The sequence below is a fragment of the Coccinella septempunctata genome, chromosome 1, assembly GCF_907165205.1.
Source record: "Coccinella septempunctata chromosome 1, icCocSept1.1, whole genome shotgun sequence".
NCBI lineage: Eukaryota > Metazoa > Arthropoda > Insecta > Coleoptera > Coccinellidae > Coccinella > Coccinella septempunctata.
Window position 1 is genome coordinate 53,827,980 of NC_058189.1, and position 24,830 is coordinate 53,852,809.

The 24,830-nt window shown below is 34.7% G+C and overlaps 1 protein-coding gene across 1 annotated transcript in view; it reads left to right on the forward strand.

Moving 5' to 3' along the window:
• The window catches only part of LOC123311920, a 130,333-nt gene that overhangs the window by 9,641 nt on the left and 95,862 nt on the right, over positions 1-24,830 (forward strand). Inside the window, exon 2 of the mRNA XM_044896052.1 lies at positions 22,567-22,599. The gene's annotated coding sequence lies outside the window, so the exon portion shown is untranslated. The remainder of the gene's footprint in view (positions 1-22,566; positions 22,600-24,830) is intronic.

The window sequence follows — 24,830 nt, forward strand, 5'->3', positions numbered from 1 at the left end:
TACTTGATTCTTTTGACCTCAAGAATTTACTTCCAAAATGTACAAGTCAAAGACTCACCCTTAATATGAAAGAAATTCATAATTCACCTTCTCTCTATTATTGATAATACATGATAAAACACATGAGGTCAGGTCGATTCATGTTGGAGCCTTGTACTATCATTGCTGAACATTTTAACACCTGACATCTACATTCCTTTTAATTCCATTAACTACACCTAATGCGGAGAGAGGAACTCTACGGTATGACGAAATACTAAAATGAGAGTTGATATGAGGCTGCTTCGAAAGTTGATTCAAGAAACGGACTTTACTTCTCCAGATTCAATGGACTTTCTCTGATCGTGATTGTTTTTCCGTTTTTTGACTTGATAGTAATGCTTTCCGGATTCTCAGATATAAAAGTTCTCGCCATCATATCAAAAGGAAAATTTTTCGAGAAAATTACGTATACCAAAAACTGGTCTCCAATTTTGCGAAACCACCCAAAAAGGAGTTGAGACCCGAGGATATTGGAAAAATGTATTTTTTTTCTGGGTGTTATGCAGCGTTGGACAAGATCCATTCATTGATGGACTACCGCCTAGGTTATGATTTCGAATAATTGCTCAGAAGCAATTCTTTCCTAACATGGATGACAAATATGTGAGAATTTTTCAAATAACTGTCTATTGTATAGATCTCATTTCTTTGAGTACAACTAATGTCCTCATTTCAGCTGAAAGTTTTAACAGTTCATGGTAACAAAATAGTTTTTTTCTTTAAAAAAGTTTTATGCCCTGAAAATGAACCAACTTGTTCAATTCCTATCACTTTTCCTTCATTTCATGAATGTATATTTTCTGTAGATAATAAAACAATTAAAATATGATGTTGATGACATTCATTTTTATATTTATTCCAGAACAGATCTATATGCTCGGATCTATACGCATAAAACCCCGTAGAGAACTATAAAATAATCGTCTTCATAGTCTATTAAAGTTCAATGTTAGATTTTCACCTGCTGATCACTTGGTTGTGAATGACATTCCATTTTCGTATTCTCTTTCAATACATTTTGCTGACATATTCCTCCTAAAGAAGCATAAAATATCTTGTCTTAAATTATAAGAAAAGGTATTGGGAGTCCGGGAGAGTTGAACCCCTTTTCACTCTGAAGCCACTTAAGTTTTATCTGTAAATGGTAGCCACTCATTTTTTGCGTGAAATTACCATGCCCAAATAGGTAACGATAGATAATAGTAGACTGATGGTGAGATGAACATTTTGAGTACAGCATTTTTTTTTAGGAACCGAAAATTGGCTCATGTCTCCCTAAACCATGGGAGAATTGAACAGGGGGCGAGAGAGACATGACCATAAGTTTGTTCATCCGGCAAAACATTGAAAGAAAACAATTTCCAATAGCTCTCCCTTATTTCCGAGATGCTTTTTACTTTTTTGAACCTTTGTATAGTTTTTTATATTTATTTCTATTATTCGATTTCATTTTTTTGAAGCAAACTATTAACTAAGCTCAGTGCGGGAAACTTGGACCACTGATTATGTCTCCCGACCATAGCATGGACAAGTCTCTCGCACTGATATAAGTCTATTCAACAAATGTTTTCTTGAAACTTTCACAACTATTAATAAATAGGCTCATCGTTTGTAAAACAATATTAATCGATGAAAACAATAAAACTAAATAACACCACGCACCTATTAAACTTTTCAGACAGTGTAACAAACAAAAATTATTTAATTTTTTACTTCCTAACAACAAAATCACGTTCAATCCTCTCACTCTCGAACTGTTCTGATGGCGGCCAAAATGGAGCTGCTACTAGTTGTGCCTTGTTACGAGTATGTCACAAGCAATTTACGATACCGGTAGCGCGAAATTTGAATTGAACTATTTGAGTTGGTTCAAGACTCCTATCTGAGCAAGTTTCCCGGACTCCCCCTAGATGAAGAACTCATCAATCTACTGTTTAATTAATTTCAGCTTATTTTTTCGCTTTTGTGCTTAATTGCCTCTGCACTGAATCAATACCTGAACTTTGGTCTGAAACCATTCACGAATTTACTGAGCGGAAACAGATCGTAATTCCCATTAAAATCTTTTGATTTCGACATCCGGTCCCAGTAAACCCAATGTTAACACTAGAAGGCTACAGACTACATAATATAACACCTTCTAGGTCGCCGTCTTAATGTAGTACCTAATTTGTTTTTTGCTACAGCCTAAATTGGCGGTTTATCTCCATTCTCCGTTTTTCAGTTTCCTCGACGTGAAGATTTATGTCTTCAATTTCATATTGATTTAATTCGCTTAATTCGTATTGAATCGAGCTCACGCGTATCGTTTTTTTTTTGGTTGGCTTTTTTCATGCGTACCAGCTATTCACCAGCGAAGGTAATAAATATACTTTCTTAAATTTCGCAATTATGGTACAAATTGATGTTCGCTTATAGGCATTGATGCTTTCATCTTGCTCTGATTTATTGAAGACGATAGAATAAACTAGATAAATGACCTGCAATCAGCAACTAACCCGAGAAATTTCAGATTCCTGCTTTAGTCTGAAATGTCAATTTTCTTGAGTCTCTGATGGTCAACTTCTAGATAAAGAAGAGGGTTACTAGAGGTTTCAGTTATAAGAGACATACAGGGTATAACGTCTCTCTAAGATGGGCATAAAGTTCTTAGTAGGGGAAGTTCGGGAGACTTGCTCAGGTAGGAGACTTGACCCACCTCAGATATTTCAATTCAAATTTCGCGCTACCGGTAACGTAAATAGCTTGCGACATACTCGTAACAAGGCACAACTAGTGGCAGCTACATTTTGGCCGCCATCAGAACTGTTCGGGACTGAGAGGGTTGAATGTGATTTTGTTGTTAGGAAGTAAGAAGTTGAATAATTTGTCTGAAAAGTTCAATAGGTGCGTGGTTTTAGTTTTGTTGCTTTCATTGATTAATATTGTTTTACAAACGATGAGCCTGTTCAATAATAGTTGTAAATATTTAGAAAAACATCTGTTGAAAAAAACTTAAAGGAGTGCGGGAGACTTGACCCATGAAATGGTTGGGAGATATTATCAGTGGTCCAAGTTTCCCGCACTGAGATTAGATAGTAGTTTGCTTCAAAAAAAGAAAATTGAATAATAGAAATAAATATAAAAAATATACCAAGGTTTAAAAAAGTAAAAAACATCTCGGAAATAAGTGAGAGTGACCCTGGAAGAGAAAATACGTATTTCATACGCTGATACATCTGATAATGAAAACCTTGATATAGATAATCGTTGGTCACTGGAAATTGTTTTTTTTCAATGTTTTTCCTGATAAACAAACTGATGGTCTAGTCTCTCTCGCCCCCTGTTCAACACTCTCAATTTTCGGTTCCTTAAAAAAGAATTGCTGTACTCAAAATGTTCATCTCACCATCACTCTACTATTATCTATCGTTACCTATTTGGGCATGATATGTTCACTCAAAAAAATGAGTTGCTACCATTTACAGATACAACTTAAGTGGTTTCAGAATAAAAAGGGGTTCAACTCTCCCAGACTCCCTATATAAATATTGTTTTTACTTCAAATTGTGAAAAACGAAGTTTCATTCCAAGTTGTTTTTTTCGTGATGGATGCTTAAGGTTCACTTTCGAGGAATAGTCTAATTTCATCCTCTTTTGAGGTCCTGCCATCGAGTGAAATCTTCTATCTATTTATCTATCTATCTGGATTTTATAACGCTGAAACCTGTAACTCTAGTTCATCTCAATGACATATTGTGTCCACCTATATTAACTAAACATTATAATCCTTATGTCCGGTTTCATAATCAAACCTAAAGTCCCTTTAATTTAAAAGCTTCCTTCAACCCTACTAAAAATGACAGTAAAGGAGGCTTTGAGCTTAAAGTGACTTTAAATTTGATTATGAAACTGGACGTTAGCTGTATTCTCAAGGATGATAGGTAGCTTGATATTTATTGACCCAAAAGTCTTCCGGGTTACTAACGGAAGGTTTCATAATCAAACCTAAAGTCCCTTTAATTTTAAAGCCTCCTTTAACCCTTACTAACGTCCAATTTCATAATCAAATTTAAAGTCATTTTAAGCTTAAAGTTTCCTTTACGGCTGGTTTCATAATCAAACCTAAAGCCACTTTAACTTTAAAGCTTCCTTTAACCCTACTAAAAATGACAGTAAAGGAAGCTTTAAGCTTAAAGTGACGTTAAATTCGATTATGAAACTGGACGTTAGTGTCATTTTTGGTAGGGTTAAGGGAAACTTCAAAATTAAAGCGACTTTAGGTTTGATTATGAAACCGGCCGCAAAAATGACAATAAAGGAAGCTTTAAGCTTAAAGTGACATTAAATTTGATTATGAAACTGGACGTTAGTAGTGTAAACTGTATTGCTTGACTCGGATGCTAGGATCTGAGGACTGCTTCACAGAACAAGCACTTAATAATCACGCCACTTTTTGCATTAAAACTCATTTTACAAGGCACAAAAGCATTTTTTCGCGAATAGTAATTTACTCGAGTCCTTTTCCCAACATAAAACGAACGAAAGGAAGTAGTTCAATTATATGCCGATTGTTTTTATTCTTAAGCAATCTTCCTAGTGGTAATATTATTATTCATTTCCACGCTTTATTTCCAAAGAAGAGAATGACGATTCAGCGACTGTCAGGCAGAGATAATTTTCAATATTTACGATTGTGAGTTTCGAAGGAAGTAGTCGAAACTTAGAAATAGGCGATTCTGTCATAAAAAAGGCTATAGTTTCGGAAACATGCGTAAAATCAGATAGAGTTTTTATTGAAGATTTTTTGTCATTCACTTCGGGTGCAAAATTACAGAAAACCTCCAAATTTCTAAAAATGAAGGGATGTGAAAGTTGATAGTTATAAAGGGGTTACAGAGCACCGTGATCTTGAGATCTATTGTGCCCCTCATAAGAGCTGTTTCCAACCCTCCAGTTTCCAGCTTCCTGAGTCGACAGAAACCCAGTGAGGAAGTGGAGAGTATCCTCTTTCTCCTTAATAATATACAGATGAAGATGAATTGACGTGGTAATGAAAATGGAAACTTAGGATTGCCGAATTGTCCCCATTATTTTTTAGTAACTTACAGGATTTTATAAAATGGCTCATTGCGATACCAACTGACAGAAAAGACTTAGGACACCAAGCGTAAAAAATAAAATAATGATTCTAAATCTCACCAATAAAATTCGTCTAAATTATTCACGAATTTTTTCACAATGGGCATCACAATCTTCTTGTTCGAACATTACAACAATCATCGTAAAAAAGGGATGAACTGGGGAAACATCATAGCATTTTTTCAACGTAACTAATATAAACACTTTCAAGAAACTGCCTCGATTTTCTACATTTTTTTTCACCCTAAATTGCACGATACAACAGTTATTATTCTCTCAAAAGTGACCTGATGCATCTTATCCGATGAACTTGGTACTAAACCATTCATTGTCCAGCCATATGTTTATGTTTTGTTTCGTTTTTGCGATGTCGTAGTCACCTTCCACAGTCTCGTACTTGAAATTCAATGAAATTTTGTCGAAATTCTAGGGGTTGTACGAGGGGTTGTATCTCAGCCATCTTGGATATTTTGAAGAGAAAATTTCTGGTTAAACGACTTATTTTGATGAGTTCTACCTTCTGTCAAAAAAAAAGCCTCACCTTTGAAAACACGCTGTATATACTCGGTTAATCCATCAGGAAACATTTTTTCAATATCGTGGGTCTATGCAAACTCCAGATAGTTGAGATTAAACTGAGATATAGTTCTTCAAACTTTTTTACTAAATTTTCAACTTTGTTTATTATCTCTGAAGTACCTACTGTTTTTGGCCAACTCATCGTTTTTTTAACACTATCTGTTTCAATAAAACACTGCTCTGAATCATGGGTATGGTTTCTGAACCATTCATCTATAGAATATTTCTACTCGCCTTCAATTCTCTGGCCATTTTCGAACTAAGGTAGGTAATAGATGAATTAACTGTTGACGTGGTTTTCCTCGATTTTGCTAGAGCTTTCGACCGAGTGCCCCATAAAAGACTTCTCAAGAAACTTGAACACCTAGGAATCAGAGGTGCCTTGTTGGCATGGATCGGCGCCTTCCTCGCGAATAGAACTTTTCGCGTTAGAGTAGGCGATTCCTACTCGTCCTCCAATACTCCAGTCATTTCTGGCGTACCACAGGGCTCCGTGCTGGGGCCTATACTATTTCTGCTCTATACGTCCGATCTTCCCCGTCTCCTCAAGTCCAAAAGTGTCCTTTTCGCCGATGATGCCAAAGTCTATAATAACCCCATATCCGACTCGGACACCCTACAGGACGATTTAGAGACTATTTGTAAGTGGTGCTCCGATTGGATGTTGCCGCTTAATGTAGAGAAGTGCACTTTGATGCATATTGGTAAAAATAATCCCAACCAGATTTATACCATCGACAGCCAGCCTTTACGTACTGTAACATGCCAGAAGGATCTTGGGATTACAGTCTCGAATGACCTAACTTGGACCAATCATATAGGTGACATCGTCTCCAGATCAAAACAACTTGCTTTTCTACTCTTCAAGTGCTTCAAAGGTTGCGATGCCAAAACCTTCAGTCTCCTCTACCGATACTACGTCCGTCCAATCATAGAATATGCTGGCCCTGTATGGTGGCCTTCCTTCCAGGCAGACAGGAACAGATTGGAGCTACTACAAAGATGGATCACCAGACTTCCTTACGGTGCGGTGCGTCCATCTTATGAAGAAAGACTGCGATTGTTCAACATGCCAACATTCGAGAACAGGAGATTGCGAGGGGACCTGATATTCACTTTTAGAGCCGTTCATGGTCATTTCGGCGATCAGATGAAGGATCTCTTCACTTTGAATCGGAATCATCTTCGTGGCCATTCGTTCAAGCTTGCTAGAGAGACATTTCGAACATCTGAGAGACAGTGGTTTTTGCCCAATAGAATATTCCATCGTTGGAATCGGCTACCCGACAGCGTGGTCGACGCTGCTAGTACGAATGCATTCAAGAATGCCTATGATCGCCTGTAGTTGTGTATTATCTACTTTTAGAAATTTATCAAGGATGTAGTGATTCTCTTTTTTTTCGGTTATTCACTTCACTCATGCATGTGTGCTTTTTTTTTTATTTAGATTGAGTATTATAGGTTTACACCTCTACTCTTGTTGATATTATAATAATAATAATAATAATAATAATAATAACAAGTGTGTTAAAACCATCTTTATAATTGGTCAATAATCTTTGACGATTTGTATCGAATCTGAAGGATTCGATCCTTCTATACTACAAAATTGTAGTATAGCAAAAGCTGAACAATATTAGAATATCAACCTTCAGCATACATTATGACGTTTCGGAACGCTCGTTAAATGAGTATGTAGTTAGTTTTTTTTCACCTAAGAAAGAGTTTCGAAATCTTGATTTGGTTGAAGATAGCTGGCTTAAGAAAATGCAATTCAGCAATAATAAGTTAATTGATTCGAACGAATGAAAAGATTAATAGGTATATGGGAATAATTTGGAACTTTTTTTGATCACATGATGTGATACCTGCATGACAATCACACGCATTGTGAGTGGAATATTATCTTGTAATCATCATTCCAGCTAGGATATTTTGTACAGTTAGACGGATAAGATTCTTAGATCACGAATTTCGATTTTGCTGTCCTATATCAAGATGGAAATCGTAAAATGATGTTCGTTATTTTCAAACCATTCCTCTTCTAGATTAGAAACTTTTCAGAATTAATGACTTGGCGTTGAAAAGGTCACTTGCCGGAATTCGCTCGAAATCGATTTGGATTTAGGAAGATGCTGGCATACAACTGATCGTAAAAAGTATGGGTTAAATATCTCTGGCCCCATTTTTGACATGTCCATAAAGCTCTGAAGATGCGACTCGCTACAAAATAACTGTGACAACTAAATACATTTAAAAATTTTATGGTCAAGGAGTCTGCAAATTGAAGGCTTCCAGAGGACTGGAATGACTATGCCATAAAATGAATATAAAATCTTCACAGCCGAAGCATCAACTTTACATAATTTGTCTATATCGTTTTACTGTTAATTGAGTCATAAGTGGAATTGGCTCAATCGATATAATGTATATTCATTATCCACGGTCAATTGGTTTTTCGGAAACAAAGTAATAATTTTCTCTATTTCGAGGGAATGTCTTCTTTGTGTTTAATTTGTTAATGGGTAATACTAGGTAGGAGTCCAGCCTTATGAGTTATGAATCCATAATGCAAGGTCTGCTTTTCGGGAGCCGTTTTGAATTGATATCTAGTTACCCTAGACCAGTTCCATGCATAAAAAAATATTGCGTTACCATAGCAACGAACAATAACTCATTAGAAGTGTCAGTGTGAAGTTTGAGGTCACAAAAGTAAACCAGAGTTACGCAATAAATTAAAGAAAAAAAATGTCCACCGAAAGAGTGAAAATCGAAAAATTGGGGTTTCGAGCCATCATAAAGTACCTGTATTTAAAAGGGTTATGAAGTAAGCATATTTACGAAGGTATGCCCTTCGTATGCGACCGTGAAAAATTGGACTGCAAGTTTCAAAAGAGGTAAATTTTCCATTGAAGATGATGACCGATCGGGAAGGCCAGTTTCTGTGTCAGTCCCCGAAAATATCGATGCAGTTCATCATATAGTTCACGTCAATTTGGACATGAGATAATTTGCTGCAAAAGGGATTCCCAAATGTTTGAATGTTGACCAAAAGCGTGCAAGGGTAGAAGCATCGCGTTCGATCTGTGCTCGATTTGAAAAAGATATAGACTTCTTAAAACGAATTGTTACTATGCATGAGACTTGGGTACATTTCTACGATCCAGAAACAAAGCAAGAAACGATGAAATGGTGACACTCTGGTTCTCCAAGACCTAAGAAGTTTTGTATCCAAAAATCTGCTTTAAAAGTTCTTGCTTCAGTTTTTTGGTTTTGCCATGGAGTTATCATGATTGGTTTTTCGGATAAGGGTAGATCAATAACCGGAGATTACGATTTGACACTACTGACTACTCTACAAGAAAGAATTAAAGCTATCCAAAGGTGTTTTGTTTTTGCAGGACAACGCCGCTGCACTCAAATTTCATGTTGTCATGCAAAAAATTCGTGATTTAGGGTTTGAACTCGGGTTTGAATTACTAGAACACCCCCCTTATTCACCAGATTTGGCTCCATCCGACTATCATCTCTTTCCTCAACTGAAAAAAAGTTTATAAGGTCTTAAATTTTCTTCCAACGAGGAGGTAATAAAAGCTGTGGAGGTCCGGTTTGCAGAGCAAGAAGAAACATTTTTTTTGGAAAGGTCTAGAGGCGTTGCAGGTTCGCTGTAATAAATGTATCCAATTAAGAGGTGAATATGTTGAGTAATAAAATATTTTAGCATTGAAATTTTGTTTGGTTCTATAGTGGGCTAATAATTTTTCAATATATACTCGTATTGGTTAATTACTCCTCACACTTCATTGCATCGATTATAGCAGACGGTTTTGAGGTATTGTGTCCCAGCTTCAAAACCTGCTGTAAAGATTGTAGTGTTTGCGGAAGGAGCTTGATTTTTCCTCCCATATTTTCCACCCATGCTCGATGGCTGAAAGCTCGGGAGATCAGCATGCCCATGGCAAGGCGTTTATACAGGGTGAGTCTTCGACTCGTACAAATATTTTAACAGTAGATTATTGTGGTCAAAAGAAATAGGATGTGGATATCCTGACATTCATTACTTCAATCTTCGAACAAGAATATTTGCTTCAATTTTCACACCTCTGACATCATCTTACATACTGATATATTCAACTATGACCTCAAGTTGGCGATTTCAACCTCCACTGATTCAATTATTTAGGAACAGGTTCGACTCCATATCATTTCATGATAACTCCGAGTCCTACTTCTCACTACGCGTATATTTTATTGTTATATAATCATCAGCTTATTCGCATCATCATCATCGTTGGCAAGTAGGACAGGTCAGTCCGTATCAAGTGAAAGAAAACGCATAACAATAAAAATAAATATTACATCAACAATCGCAAGCTGCATAAAATGATCTCAATTAGATGGATGGTCCGTTATCTTCACCGATGGGACAATGTTAAAGGTTAATGACTTATTACGTCGTAATCTGCGTTATTATCTGTTAGCAGAAGAATAACGAACGCGAAAAATGGAATCATTATGGAACTGCAAATTAGAGAGTAATAGCTAATTGGCTATTTCATGTAGCTGTAATATGAGATGATCAGTGGTTAGGTTCGCCCCTAATGAATGCAGCACATTTTTCTTTAATTCCAGAGCTTGTGAGTTATGACTCCATTCGATAATTCGAATTCTCGTTTTGTGATTTCAAACGAAAGGATTCCATCGATCATATTTGGGTTTGTGATTTTCTATCTAAATAATACGTTTGGACGAATTTTATCTACCGGTAGATTCGGGTGACAGTTACACACACCTCTTGCAGATTTCTTTGTTTTTTACCAATTATGAGTGAAGGAACCAACTTATAAGATTGTGTAGCGCCTATTCGGTTCATTTAACAATAATTTCCTGTTGAGTTTGTCGTGACCAATGCGTTTGAATTGACAGGAAAAATTAACGAATTCAGGAGAGTAAAAGAGCCTTTTTTATGCCCATTAAACTTTATAGTGTCCTGTACATGTGTTTCACTTTGTGCATGTGTAATTTTTTTATGGATACGTGGGATATTAGATATGTTATGAAACAAGGTTGTTCACAAATCAAATGGCAGCACGGATCTCATTCATTTATTTTGTTATTTCATAGGGTGATTTGGGACAATGCCGAATAGATATCTACAAGCGGCGCATTGGCAGCAGGAAATATGCCGATTTTTCGCAGGATATTATTATTCATGTTATTTTCACAAAGATATCACCAAAGAAATCAAAGCTCCCTTTTTGTTTAGTTTTTTACATTTTAGTTTTAATATATTTACTTTGGCTGAAATAGGGTTTTATCATTTGATTTCCTTACTAAATTTCAACTATATAATCAGAAATTATAATTTTTCAATACTATACACCGTCCCAAGTAACCTATTTCATTTGAGAGTTGAGAAACCAATGGATTTTAACTTGTATCCCAAGCCTTCCAAATCAGTTGGTGACTTGGGACAAGTATATATCATTTTTTTAAAATTTATATCCCAATTTGGCAGAATTTTATATCCCAATCAATAGTCTGAGTCATTGAGCATATTTAAACCTCTTTTTCAGATGAAAATAGGTCACCGTTTTTAAAAAATGACAGGTTGAATTTAACCATCGTCCCCCAAATCTACGGTACCCTTTATTTTCACATTTGAGCAAGGAAAATTTGCCTGTCAGTTCATGATTCTCGGAAACTACTAGTGAAAGGTCCATGAAGGTTGCTACAAAAATCGAATGCCTTCCAGGGTCGGCTTCATAGGTGGTCCTCTACGAAAGTATTGCATTCTTTCAAAGTGAACATTTTTATGCAGTACCAGCTGACCTGCCATACTGAGGAAATATTTAGTACTTCGAGATAAAAAAACAAAGTTAAAATTGGTAGTATGGAAAGTTTTTCAGTTTTCATCGGAAAAATTGATCAGGTACATATTTATACAAATAATATTATGTAAATTTTTTATTTGAAATGCCTTTTTGAAAACAACATTTTTTGTTTTGCTGGTTGCATAAACACATAAATTTGAAGGCTTGTCAACAGAGATTAATGCTGCAAAAATTTGAAGGTGATTTATTTATTGTCATTGCGGATGCAAGTCGCATTAGAAAATGCAGTAGACTAATTGTCTTTTAAACTTAAATGTTACTTACAAAACTTACCGTTTAACCGAAATTTTTTCTGTCTCAATAATACGTTTGGACAAATTTTCGCATTTTCTAATCGAAATTTAAAGTGAATAGGAAATTGCAAATCACACTCGCGATGTATACAAATAGTACTTAAATTCATAAACTGATCACTAATTACTCAGACTCAAAATAATCCATCAACTGTTAACCAAAATACAGAGCAAATGATCAATTTCAATTGGGATTGTGTTATTCATCAACTTCATTTGCCACTTGACAGTTGTCTAGATTTACCAACATTAACTTGAGCGCGAAACTAAAGTTTTGCATAGTTTTCTTAATTTTCTCAGTGTCCTAGGCATCATCTCCGAAATTTTTTTCCATTAAAACCTTTCACGAAGTATGAGGAAGGTTTCAAAGAAACGTGAATAAAATCGGTTCAGCCGTTTTTACTTGGCTCCATTTTTATTTATAAGATTGCATATTTATGAATCAGATTGCAACGATCGCTCTAGTCACAAATGGCTGCTAAAGACCTTTAGGACGAAATACCTTTCTCGTTATTTCTCGAGTAGACCAGAAATCCACTACTATACGAAATAAGTGATAGGGAGGTGAATACTCAATTTTAGTATTCAAAAGAGGAACATTCGAAGCACACGCTCGAAAGGATATGGTAATGAAGTACTGTCATAAAATCAACTCCATGTTTGGACTTCTTCGAAAGTTAATATTCCTCGTTCTCGATAATGCATCACTAGTTTTCCGTCTATTTGTACAGCTGGAATGGAAAGGAAATTGGTTAGAAATGCCATAAGGGGAATATAATGCATCATGCTTTATCCTAGTCTCTCTCTGCTAATAAGCTTCAATCAGATTTTCTATCATAATTGACGACTTCTATTTCATACTTATAATTTAACAGAGTATTTCAAAATGCTTGTCTTAAAATCGTGTCATATAGGTATAGAGTATTAAGAAATTTTCTTGTTGACATAAAATATTATTCTCCTAATCACACTGCTCGAGTTTCAGGTGAAATATGATAGGTATATTATTGTCATTCTCTTTATCGAATTTGAATTGCAACCACGGAAAGATTTTGTATCAGAATCGGGTTACTTGGATAAAATGCTGATGTAGCTCAACGTTTCAAGGTAAACATGGTGTCAATTCGAGAAAAATTATACGAGTAATCAAAACAATGAAATGTCTGGAGTCGGGATATTTTGAACAGGTATCGAATAAATGGAGAGGAAAAAGAAAAACGTTGAAAATTGCACACGAAGTTTTAACTTCAACGTTTTAAAATCAAAATTGAATAAAAAAGTATTTTTCCAATTTCTTCCACTTATAATTTTTTTCCCACCACCTGACCATTTACAAGCTACCTCCACTGAGAAGAGCCTCTGTGGATGAAATTTTTTTATTGGTTTTTTGAAATACATATATGGTTGTTTCATAAACATTGCTTACAAATTCAGGTTGTTAATCTCAGAATTATTAAGAGTTGTAAAATTTGTGCAGGCCTTTGCAGAAAATGCTTCGTTTCCATGCAAGATACAGAACGTTACATGTTTTCCAAAAAAAAAACAATACCTCGATATTTTCGAATCATAATTGAGGAGAAAACTGAACTCTTGTATCCTAGCTAAAAACGAATATTTTCAACAATCCTTTTAATTTGGAAACCTTCTCGATATAATAATATTCAGTGTTGGATTGCTATGCTCAAGCAATAAGTTTTCAATTTTCCACTGAAAAGTCGTGCATCCTAAAGAAAAAACAAGATTTTTCTTGTTCGAAATTGAATGAGAATTGTAGAAATAAATTTTGGAAGAAGGTACTGGAGTACTTTATTTTTTTTTAAGTATGAATGTCAATGCTATATAGTACGAACGCCACTGTAGTTGCTGAAGACGAGATGAAACAATCACCTTAATGTGGTATCTATTTTTATCTATCTTTATCAAACATTATAAATCGTTTCAACAATATCGAGAAATTCGTTATTTATGTGGGATATCTTCGGAATTAAAGTTCTCCATCTCTGTTTCCACCCTGTATAACTCTCAAGTCAGCTCGGATTTTAGTGTTGATTTAATGAGCTGTAGTTCATATTATGATAAAAAAAAGTGTTATCTCTCAAATCTTAAAATCAATTTTTCTTAACGAACCTCATAATGAAGAATTTTTTTTAGTTGCTAATGCTTATTCCGAACACTGAATGATTCTATTCGAATTTGGTGTTGTGTCCACTAATTCGAAATATATGTTTCGACTATTATCTTTTCGTAAATCCTCCTACAGTTTTACTGTTATATGCAAATTTCCATTAACGATTGTTGGAATAACACTTAAGAGATAAGCAGGACATATTCGTAAAACCTAGCTGCTGGCAGGTCTTGAAATATCCGTGACAATTGACTGGATCTAGATAAATCGAATTCGTGAATCTGATGGAGAATATGTGTATCTGACCTCACCTCATGATAGATCATATATTGTGTAACAACACGTCATCGTTGTGAGAAATAGAACGATGATCGATGTCATTTACATACATATCTGAGGAATATAGTGCTATTCGTGCTATTCATATTCATGATTAATGAACCTTCCTCGCATCGTGAGCTATTTCAGGATGTATCTACTTACTATGGCAGGAATTTATCCTCTGCTTTGATTATGATCGTTGTGGCAGAGTTATTCGAACATCCATATAAGCAGATGGTAATACCTAGAACGAAAAACGACAGGAAATACTCTCGGAAATACAAATACTGTAACATCTCGCAATATGAGAAAAAATTTTCACACTGTATCACAGCCTCAAATTTTCTCTGATATAATAATAATAAAGTTTATTCTGTTAATCAACATACAGTTGTTCTCACAGAAATATTAACAAGGTATAAGTTCATTTGCTACATAAATTTCTTATCACAAGTTAGAAATATTGAATATTAACAATAAAATCACACAACTAAATGTTCTCGTATACCAGTTCGAAATGTCCCCAGCGATTTGGACGATCTGATGGCAAGGGGCAATTTGTTATAAAGTTCTACAGCGGCATAGCTAGGTCTTCTTCTACCATAGTTTGTTTTTGTGTTTTTATCCAGCTTGAATCTTTCTCTATTTCTTGTATTATATTGATGGATGATGTTGCTCTCCACTGTAAGGCCGTTTTTCAAGAGATTATTGGTGATCTTGTAGACAAACATGTACGATTCTCGCAAATAGAGCTTGTGTATAGGCAAAATGGGATATCTACTATACAGCAATGTGGTAGGTGTATCAAATGGCAACTTGAATAGGAATTTCACTATTTTATTTTGTGATCGTTGCAACCTATTTATGTTGAATTTGGTGGTATTGCCCCATATGACTAATAAGTAAATTAGTACACTGTTTATATGAGCATTATAGAACATAGAATATGCGAATTTCTTTCTGTATTCTCTATTATGAGTAAAATTAGTAAGTGTACTTTCCCGTCATAAAAGCTTTCCTAAATTTCCCGTCAGAGGTGTTCATGGCCACGAGGAGAACACTGATGACGATTAAAAAGGCTCGAAACATTGTCAGCAACACTGGAATCTTTGTATGATCTTGCCTCTAGATAAATTTTCGGTTAGTTCGCCGCAGCATGCAAATAAGAATCAATTTCAATTATGAAAATTTGAAACATTGAAAATGATTAATAATTGACGAGCGTTTTTGAAACATTCCTTTCAAAGAGAAGAGATGCTCCGTTTGGTTATAGTTATACCTACCTATAAGATAATGAGATCGAATAGCACTAGTTGCATGTCTACCTGCACTTTCTTTGGCATGACATTTTTTTTTTCGGATATTTTTTGAAAGTACACACTTTACATGGAACATGCCATGGAGTAATTACGGAAATGAAATTGAGATCGACATAAAACTCCTTTGCGTGACCAGAATTGAGCTCTTATTCATAGCATGCACGGAATCAGGTTGATTGCAATTTTCAGTAGGTATCTATTTTTGAATGGTGGGGCTTCTAATTTGCAGTAAATGGAATATTCGAGGATTTAACGAGAAACGAGAAATATTGTAACAGAGACCTACTAATAATAATTGTTTTTATTTTGGTTCATTGTGTGATGACAGAATCATTGACCTGAAGTATTTGTGTCGCTAAAATAGGAGGCAATATTGAAAAATTCTTAGCCTACTATAGAAGCACACAAAATTTCGATGCCAAAATATTTTATTACTCAACATATCATCCTCTTAATTGGATAAATTTATTACAGCAAACCTGCAACGTCTCTAGACCTTTCAAAAAAAATGTTTCTTCTTACTCTGCAGACCAGACCTCCACAGCTTTTATTACCTTCTCGTTGGAAGAAAATTTTCGACCTTTTAAAAATTTTTTCAATTGAGGACAGAGATGATGGTCGGATGGAGCCAAATCTGGTGAATAAGGGGGGTATTCTAGTAATTCAAATCCTAAATCACGAATTTATTGCATGGCAACATGAGGTTTGTGTGCAGCGGCGTTGTCCTTCAAAAACAAAACACTTTTGGATAGCTTTCCGTGTCTTTTCTCTTTAATTTTTTCCCGTAGAGTGGTCAGTAATGTCGAATAATAATCTCCGGTTATTGTTCTACCCTTATCCAAAAAAATCAATCTTGATTACTCCATGGGAATCCCAAAAGTGTCGCCATTCCATCGATTGTTGCTTTGTTCCTTTGTTTCTGTTTAAGAAGTCTACATCGTTTTCAAATCGAGCACAGATCGAACGCGATGCTTCTACCCTTGCACGCTTCTGGTCAACATTCAAACATTTGGTGATCCATTTTACAGCAATTTTTCTCATGTCCAAATTGACTTGAACTATATGATGAACGCGTTCGTATGAAATATTCAGTGCTTCAGATATTCGTTTTGGCCCAATTCGACGGTCTGATGAAATCATGCCATGAACTGCATCGATATTTTCGGGGACTGACACAGAAACTGGCCAATTTTTCGATTTTCACAATTTCGGTGGAGATCTTCTTTGTTTTAATTCATTGCGTAACTCTGGTTTACATTTTTGTAATTTTTTTATGCATGGAACTGTTCTAGGCTAACAAGATATCAATACATCCTCGTATATGTAGGTATTTCTAATTTTGAGCATAATTATTATTATATAAATATGTATTCTTTTGATAAAGAACATAACAGTTTTTAACATCAAATAATAATTATAGCATGTGTATGAGATACAGTTTTAGCACAGGTTAGCGTAACGTGGTACCATACAGTTCTGCATATGATACAAGAGCTTACGGAAAAACCACAGTAAAAAAAAATCCTTTCTCCCGTGAATACAGTGTATTTTAATAGATAAAACTGGAAGCTGGAATATTCTATCTCGCACTGCAAAAATTGATCCTTTCCTCGAAGGAAAAGAAATTCATGTCTTCTCCAAGTTACCAGAAAGTTTCATCTGAAATGAAAAACAAAAGCAGAAAGATGTGAGATAATAAATTGAGTTCTATATGTCAGATTGACCTAAGATGCACAACCCAATTGAAAAAGTTTCGAAAACTGTATGTATAGCCCAAAAACTATCCTGAAATTTATAAATGGGACAATGATTAACTCGATAATTTATGGTTTCTTCTGGTTCCCCGCATTCATAACTAGGGCTCTCAACTGAATTCCATTGGAAAAGCATTCTATTGCAAATTCTTCGGGAATCCAGCTTTACTCCTCTAGATATTTGGTATTGAGGTCATATTCCAAAAAAGAATTACCGAAAACCGAAAAACTATGCTCAATGTTTGTATATTTTCGATGATTATTCAAATGGAAACACTAAACCTCGGTTATATTTGGGTTCGGACCCAAACTTCACTCGAAAAAGTGACCGGTATATAAATCATTCTGAATGCATCTAAAATCAGAATGATTAGCAGTATTTTTTGTACAGACTAGACTGAATGAGAGCAGCGAGCATTCTAGTATTCGTCTCAGTAAATACTTTTTACTATTTATTATGTCACAGTGCAAGGTAGTTCATACATATAATTAATGAAATATTTCCTATGCCAAACCATGTCTAGGGTTCAAAACATTGAAACACAGAATAGGAAATTCAACATGCAAATGCAGTTCAATTAAAAAATTTCTGTGAAACAATATCAGCCAGGACAAATTACTCTTGGGAAACAGTAATTACATCTAACGCTCATATTTTTCAATTTGGAAACAGTTACGTGATTCATAATTCCAGCATAATTACTAAACCTGCCTATTAGTGACATAACATGGTCACAGGCAAAAGCTAACTGTAGGTTTGAACCGCCTGAGATAACAAATTCGAATACTCTTTTCGTGATAGTTTCCGAACTAGGGACACCTTATATTCAGAAACAATTGGACCTTCAACTGAACAATAGTCTCTAGAAGGAGAAAAAAAACTTTCCAATGTTAACATTGTTCGTAGATGTATGTGTAAATTGCCACCGAATTGTTTCGAATGGTTATTTTGTCAAGAAATCATTGCAACACAGTAGCTGGTGGTGCAAAGAACACTTTCATCCTTCTGAATGTGATTTATAAATGGGAGTTTTATCATGTAAAAAGCTAAGTGTAAGAACATGGCAATGTGCAACATAGCTAATAATAATGTGCTTTTAAAAAAATTTGTCTTAGTTGCTGAAAATTTTCTTTCTTTTGCTTCTCACATCTTCCTCTGACAGAGTCGAATGAAAGGGTCAACGTTAATTTGATGAATTTTTATTCTTCAGTTGGTCTAACTCAAGAATAGTTATTTGAAAATAAAATTCTTCAAATGACTTTGCCCTCGTTTAAAAAAAATTACATGGTAAAGGAAATTTATGTCCGGTAAAGTGACTGATGAACCAATGCTGAAAACTTTTTCTCAGAGTAGTTAAGGTGGCTGCAGTGATGTGTGTTGTATCTCCATCTCGTTGATAATAACTATTGGACCCATTCAATTCAGCTGTAAAACGCATGATAACTTTCTGCTGTTAACGTCTCATCAAAGAAGAATTCGCGAAACAGTACTTTGGAAACATTGATAAGTTACAGTTGTACTTGATCCTAAAGTCGCTGAAACATTTATCAATAGATTATTTACACTTGCCAACAACGCACAATTTAACTGTAATTTACTGTATCACGTTTAGAAACAGAATATCGACCTTCAAAAGATGTACCTGAAATTCATTGAATATATTTTCGGAATACCAATCATCCTCTTTATTGAATTCATCGAGTACACAGCTGTATATCCACTCAATTTTATTGTATGTTCATTAGATGTTTCTCAAGATTGTAATTTGGTTGTGTTTCTTCTTTTTCCATCTCCACATACTTTTTTCAATTTTCAACATTCTTTTTCCTTCGATACAGTCATAAGCCTTTTGTTTTGATTTGTATATGTGAAACAGTGAGTTCGAAATGTTTGGGTTTTTAGGTCTTTACTGATTGTTTCTTTCAAGTACCTAGCAGCCACGAGGAAGGTATTAAATAAACCGGAAAGTTAGTTAATTGAAACCTCTACCTATTAAATATAAAATGAATATTAAAAAACATTCGTTCTTTCCTTCATCACGAAATTGCCATGAATATTGTCTCTTGTCACTAGAGCTCCTTCGATTAGATGGAAATTCTTGAGCTTCAGTGTTGAGTCTATTATTCGAAATATGGACATTTTTAGAGCTTTTTTTTTAGCTCTTTTGCTCTGAATAAAGGGAACTAAGCTAAGGTATTGATTTTGCTTCTGTTTGAATGGCTATTCAGCCTCTCAGAACTGTAAATATTCTTTGATTTTTGTTGAAATACCAAGTTCAGTCCTTCCTCAAAAAAACATATATGGTATTGGCAAATCTGATGACTCTCTTGGAAGCCTTAGCTGTCACGCATCGTTAGGATGACAACTGGCTTCCCCAGTTCTGACACATCTGGACACTTACCTAAGCGTTCGGCTGTTGCGTTGTCAGATTCCAGGTCCTGCAAATTTAATCTGCTGGCAGGACAATACAGATGGAATTCATACCCACGTTTTTCCGAAGCTCAGCTCTTGGCAGCTGCAGCTTTTCGTTGCAGTATCTACGTGTAGAAGAAACAGAGTCTTAATTGACTTCTGCCAATCTTAATTAAAAAAGATATTACCAACGTAATCTGTAAATTTTTATGGCCAACAATGGACAATTACTCGATAGTCTAATCACTACCGATTCGATTCCCAAAGAAACGGGTAATCGTTTTGACTTAATCTTCCTCAACCGATTCGGATATTTCGTACTTTGTCAAGCATTACAGGCATTTGACTAACTGTGACTCGAAAAACCGAAACGTCTACTATCATTAATATAGCCGTTTTATCCTCGGCGATATGCAGAAATAGCCACGGGAATCATTTAAACGTTTCACCTGCAATTCCGTTGATTTGAGACGACAGTTATCGTCATTAGCTTTTTCTACCTTTGTTTAAGCTAGTATTCAACCTACTAACGTTGAAATTGAAGTGAAATAGTTAACGAGAAGATGATATTTGAACTGGGAGAATGGTCATTATGGTACTTCGAGAATGGTTTCAGAAACGAATGTGGGCTATTGTGACGAGAGTGACATCTTATTTTTGATTACTTTCTTTTGATGTCCATTAACATTCCGAGGTACAGTACATTATGATGGATTGGTTAGGCAGAAATTACTCGTGATATTTCATGGACTGTTCATATCTCCTATAGTAAGTATCCTACTGACTGTCGTATATTTACTATTTTGAATCGAACTAAAACATGAATTACAAGATTTTCACTTACATGAGTTATTCAACCTCTACACGTGCTTCGCTGTCACAGTAGCATCTTCAGTTATTAAATAAGTAATGTGATTGAAGATTATGGACATTCAGTTGTTAGATCAATTATGGATTTTCATCAAGTATTTGCCTCATAAATTGAATATTTTGAATTGTATTTTTGAGCTATGATAATTGATCTCGAAATTTCTAAGAGATTGATTGAAATTAATTATCTAATACCATCGTTGGATTAGGTATGCACAATTCAGTATCATTGTGAACCATTAAACTCAAAGCTGTCTCATCTGAATGTATGTATACTAGATAAGATAGCTAATAGATTGTTGGCACACGAGTTTGAGTCTATGTAGGGTCATAAGTGGTCAATGTCCCCAGTGTTTTTTTCAATATACCACAAGACACAAAAGGTGTGTCTAATGAACGATATTGAGATTGGGACGCTGATATCAGGTGAAGAATAAACGAGCATTATATGCTGAATTTAGTTCGGAATACTACGCTGACTTGTAGTTTTATGTTATCGATATCTTTCACACAAATGTTTGGCAACCAATGAAAAGAGAATCATTCATTTTTTAGTTGCGTCAAACTAAAAATACGATAGCAACAATAACACTTTGTCAACAAACAATGTCATAAGCACTTCACCCCTCTTCTTTTCCGCCAAATTTTTCAAATGAACCAAGACACTTGCTGAGATAGTATTTATACTTAATCATTGTCTCTTCAGTGGATATGTTTTCAGCGGCTGGCATCGCGTTCTATGCAGAACCGTCCATAAAATTTTATGGAATAAAATTTTTAGGAGAGGTTAGCGTAACAGGGTACCATTCAATTTTGAGCTTAGGGAAAAACCCCAGTAAAAAACCCTTTCTACCTGTGAGTGTAGTGGACTGTAAGAAATGGAACTGTTTACAAAATAAGATGAAATATTTCATATTGAAGGGCATCTCGCACTGCAAAAATTGATCTTCTCCTCGAAAGAAAATTCATTAGAAAATTTATCTGGAAAAAAAAATAAAAGCAGAAAAATGTGACATAATAAAATTAAGTTCTATATGTCCGATTGACCTAAAATTCACAACCTAATTAAAAAAATATTCGGAAACTGCATGTATAGCCCTAAAACCATCCTGAAATCTGAAATTTATAAATGGGACAATGATTAACCAAATGATTGATGGTTTCTTCTGGCTTCCCGCATTCACAACTAGGGCTCTCAACTGAATTCTATCGGAAAATAACACTATTGCATCGTCCGTGGCCTGTTCTTATAAGATTCAGAATACACCATATTTTCCTGCGAAGATCAAAACCAGGAACTCCATTCGAGGGATCACTTACCAATTCTTGGTTGAAAATGGTACACGTATTCCATGTAGACTGCCAAATATCCTTGTCCCTTATATTCGAATTAAGGAAAGAGTTCATAGACCTTATCGTTGTAGTTGACTTTCGATTGAAATTTCAATTCTTCTGATAATAGTGTGCTTGTTCGAGAGTGAAGATTCATGGATCGGTTTGCTTCATGCTATCTCTGTCCTGATGGATTCCAGGAAGCTCTGCATCTCTGTAATAACTCTTATCGAATATCCTATGGAATTTGTGGATATTTGTAATGCACAATTATATTCAAGCAAGTAAACATGGTTACGGATGGTAGACAGCGTTAAGTCAAGCTGTTAGCTTGATGAAGTCGTGATGAAGTACTCGTCTAAAGTATCAATTATGTAGGTATATATATGAACGTTATATAAGCAATATATGGGTTTACTCAGAACAAAAAGAAAATGATTATACTGAATTTCCAACATTCATAGATACATATGAATTAAAATAAAACAGTTTTCTTCTTACAGATTGACTGAACCAAGGTACTGCATAGTCTCAAGGTGAGTCGACGTCATATCTCATCTGTCGAGCAATTTTGATTACACTAGGAATCGAACAACAAGAATTTTTTTGAGAATTTATTTTTACAATTTAGTTTTTTTTTTTAATTCGTTTTGGTTCATTGTAACCAAAAACTTTGATGACAACTTTCCTGTATATCGATTCGTACTTCGTTTTTTTTATAACGTGTTCATGTCTAGAAAATATGTATTTATATATAGTTGAATATTTTTTTTTAAATTTGGTTCTCAACAATGGGTGTTCTCCTGAAGATAGTTCCTTCGATTTTGAGCATTAAAGATGGAAATGTCATTTGAATAATCGTAAAAGACGGTTTCACATCCTGAAGAGCTGATGAGATAATCAACCTTCTGATGGTAGGTGTAGCAAGAATAAAATTAAAAGAATACAAGAATCTCTGTCAGTTTCAACCGGCATATCGAATTATTATAATAAGTATTTCCTACTGAATTCTATTAGTAACTGTACTGCTCCAAACGTTAGTAGTCTTCCTTTATGTAGATGACGTTAAAAATCGTTAATCGTTTTCTTCTTTATTCATATTTTCCCAGAGAAAGTGAAACTCATTTCTATGTGATAAACATCTGGAGAGGAGTATGATAATTGTTGTGATAAATCTGTTTGTTTTTATGTGAAAATTTAGGAGAAACTTCTTTTAACAATGGGTTTTGCAGTACTTTCGGAAATTGTATTGAAGTAATGGATTATCGAAGGACTGCTCTTTGGTGAGAGAAATTCGCTCATCAAGTAGAAGAATGATGTGTGAAAGTTGTGTTTGTGAGAATTTTAAACGATACCTACTTGAGCATTTAATTCTTCAGTTATGAAAAATATTTACTTTTAGGAGCCCTGGAAGACAAGCTGATTGAATTCATGATAAATGATTTGAATTCGAAGAAATACATACGAAAAAATTAATTTTATCGGAATCAATTGATCTTCAGCATATAAATAATGAATTATGCTTCTAAAAATCGAAATATGTACTATTCTTCGAAGGGGAAATCAGTATTGAATGATCAAAGAACATAAAAACTAATAGAATATATCTTCCACAGAAATTCGATTTGGAAATAATTGCAATTCAATTTTTTTTGGTCATCTTAACCTGCCTGAACATGTTCTGTATATTTTGAAATGCAGTGTTATGAGTAGCATCTGCTGAACTCCAATATTTTTATCATAATTCTCCAAAATTAAGACAGAATATTAACCGAAAGAGCGAATTAAGTGCTACTTATCAGTAGCACTAAAGTAACGGAAGGCAGCGTTTTATCAAAGAGTTGATACTCTTTGGTTTTATTTTTGGCACTTATAAAAAACCTTGTTCAATACAAATGACCTTGATATACTCCTTTAAGTCATGTGTACTAACTTAAGAGCTTGGATGGTGTTTTTTCATCTTATTTCGTCTCATATATAAAATTCAACTCAACTCTAGAAATCAATAACAAGAAATAGGCAACTAATCCAGAAGTTAAAGTTCATTGTTTAAACAAACCTGTAGTTTTTATTGACTCAATATTACTGGATTAATTTCACCGTGATACCGTAAAGTTTTTTCAAGTTCATTGCTCAGCAGTGTATTTATATTATCTATCACAACTGACAAAGTAGTTCAGGAGGACTCAAGGAAACCTATCAAGCGATATATCATTATACGTAACAAAAACCCGTATATGTCACAACTTTCAGCGTAGCGAATTATTCTGTGTAGACGTAGACGTAATAATTAACAAAGTATTTCAGTTGCATTGGCCTGGCAGAGTCAGAAAAAAACGACCCACATCTGTTAATGATCGATTGAACAGTGCCAGAACAGTGGTAATCGTATTTATTGTAATTATATGACTCTGTATCCACAAAACCGTTATCCTCTGTGTCGAACAGTCAGGAATGATTTAGAGTAATTTCTTCTCCGAATACTCCCATTACAATGTGTGTGAATAGGTGGATCAATGTGTCAATAGTTCCTTTCTTGAATGGTCAAAAAAGGAAAACGAGAATTTTATTAATAGAGTGTGCGATTTTGTAGAGGAAAGTGCGTTAGGAAAAGTTCGTTGTCAAGTTGGCTAAGGAATTTTGAAGTTTGATATTCTATGAATAAACGTAATTCTTAGCTTCTGCTGTGGCATACGAGGATATATCGAAAAATTCGTAGCCTACTATAGAACCAAACAAAATTTCAATGTCAAAATATTTTTTTACT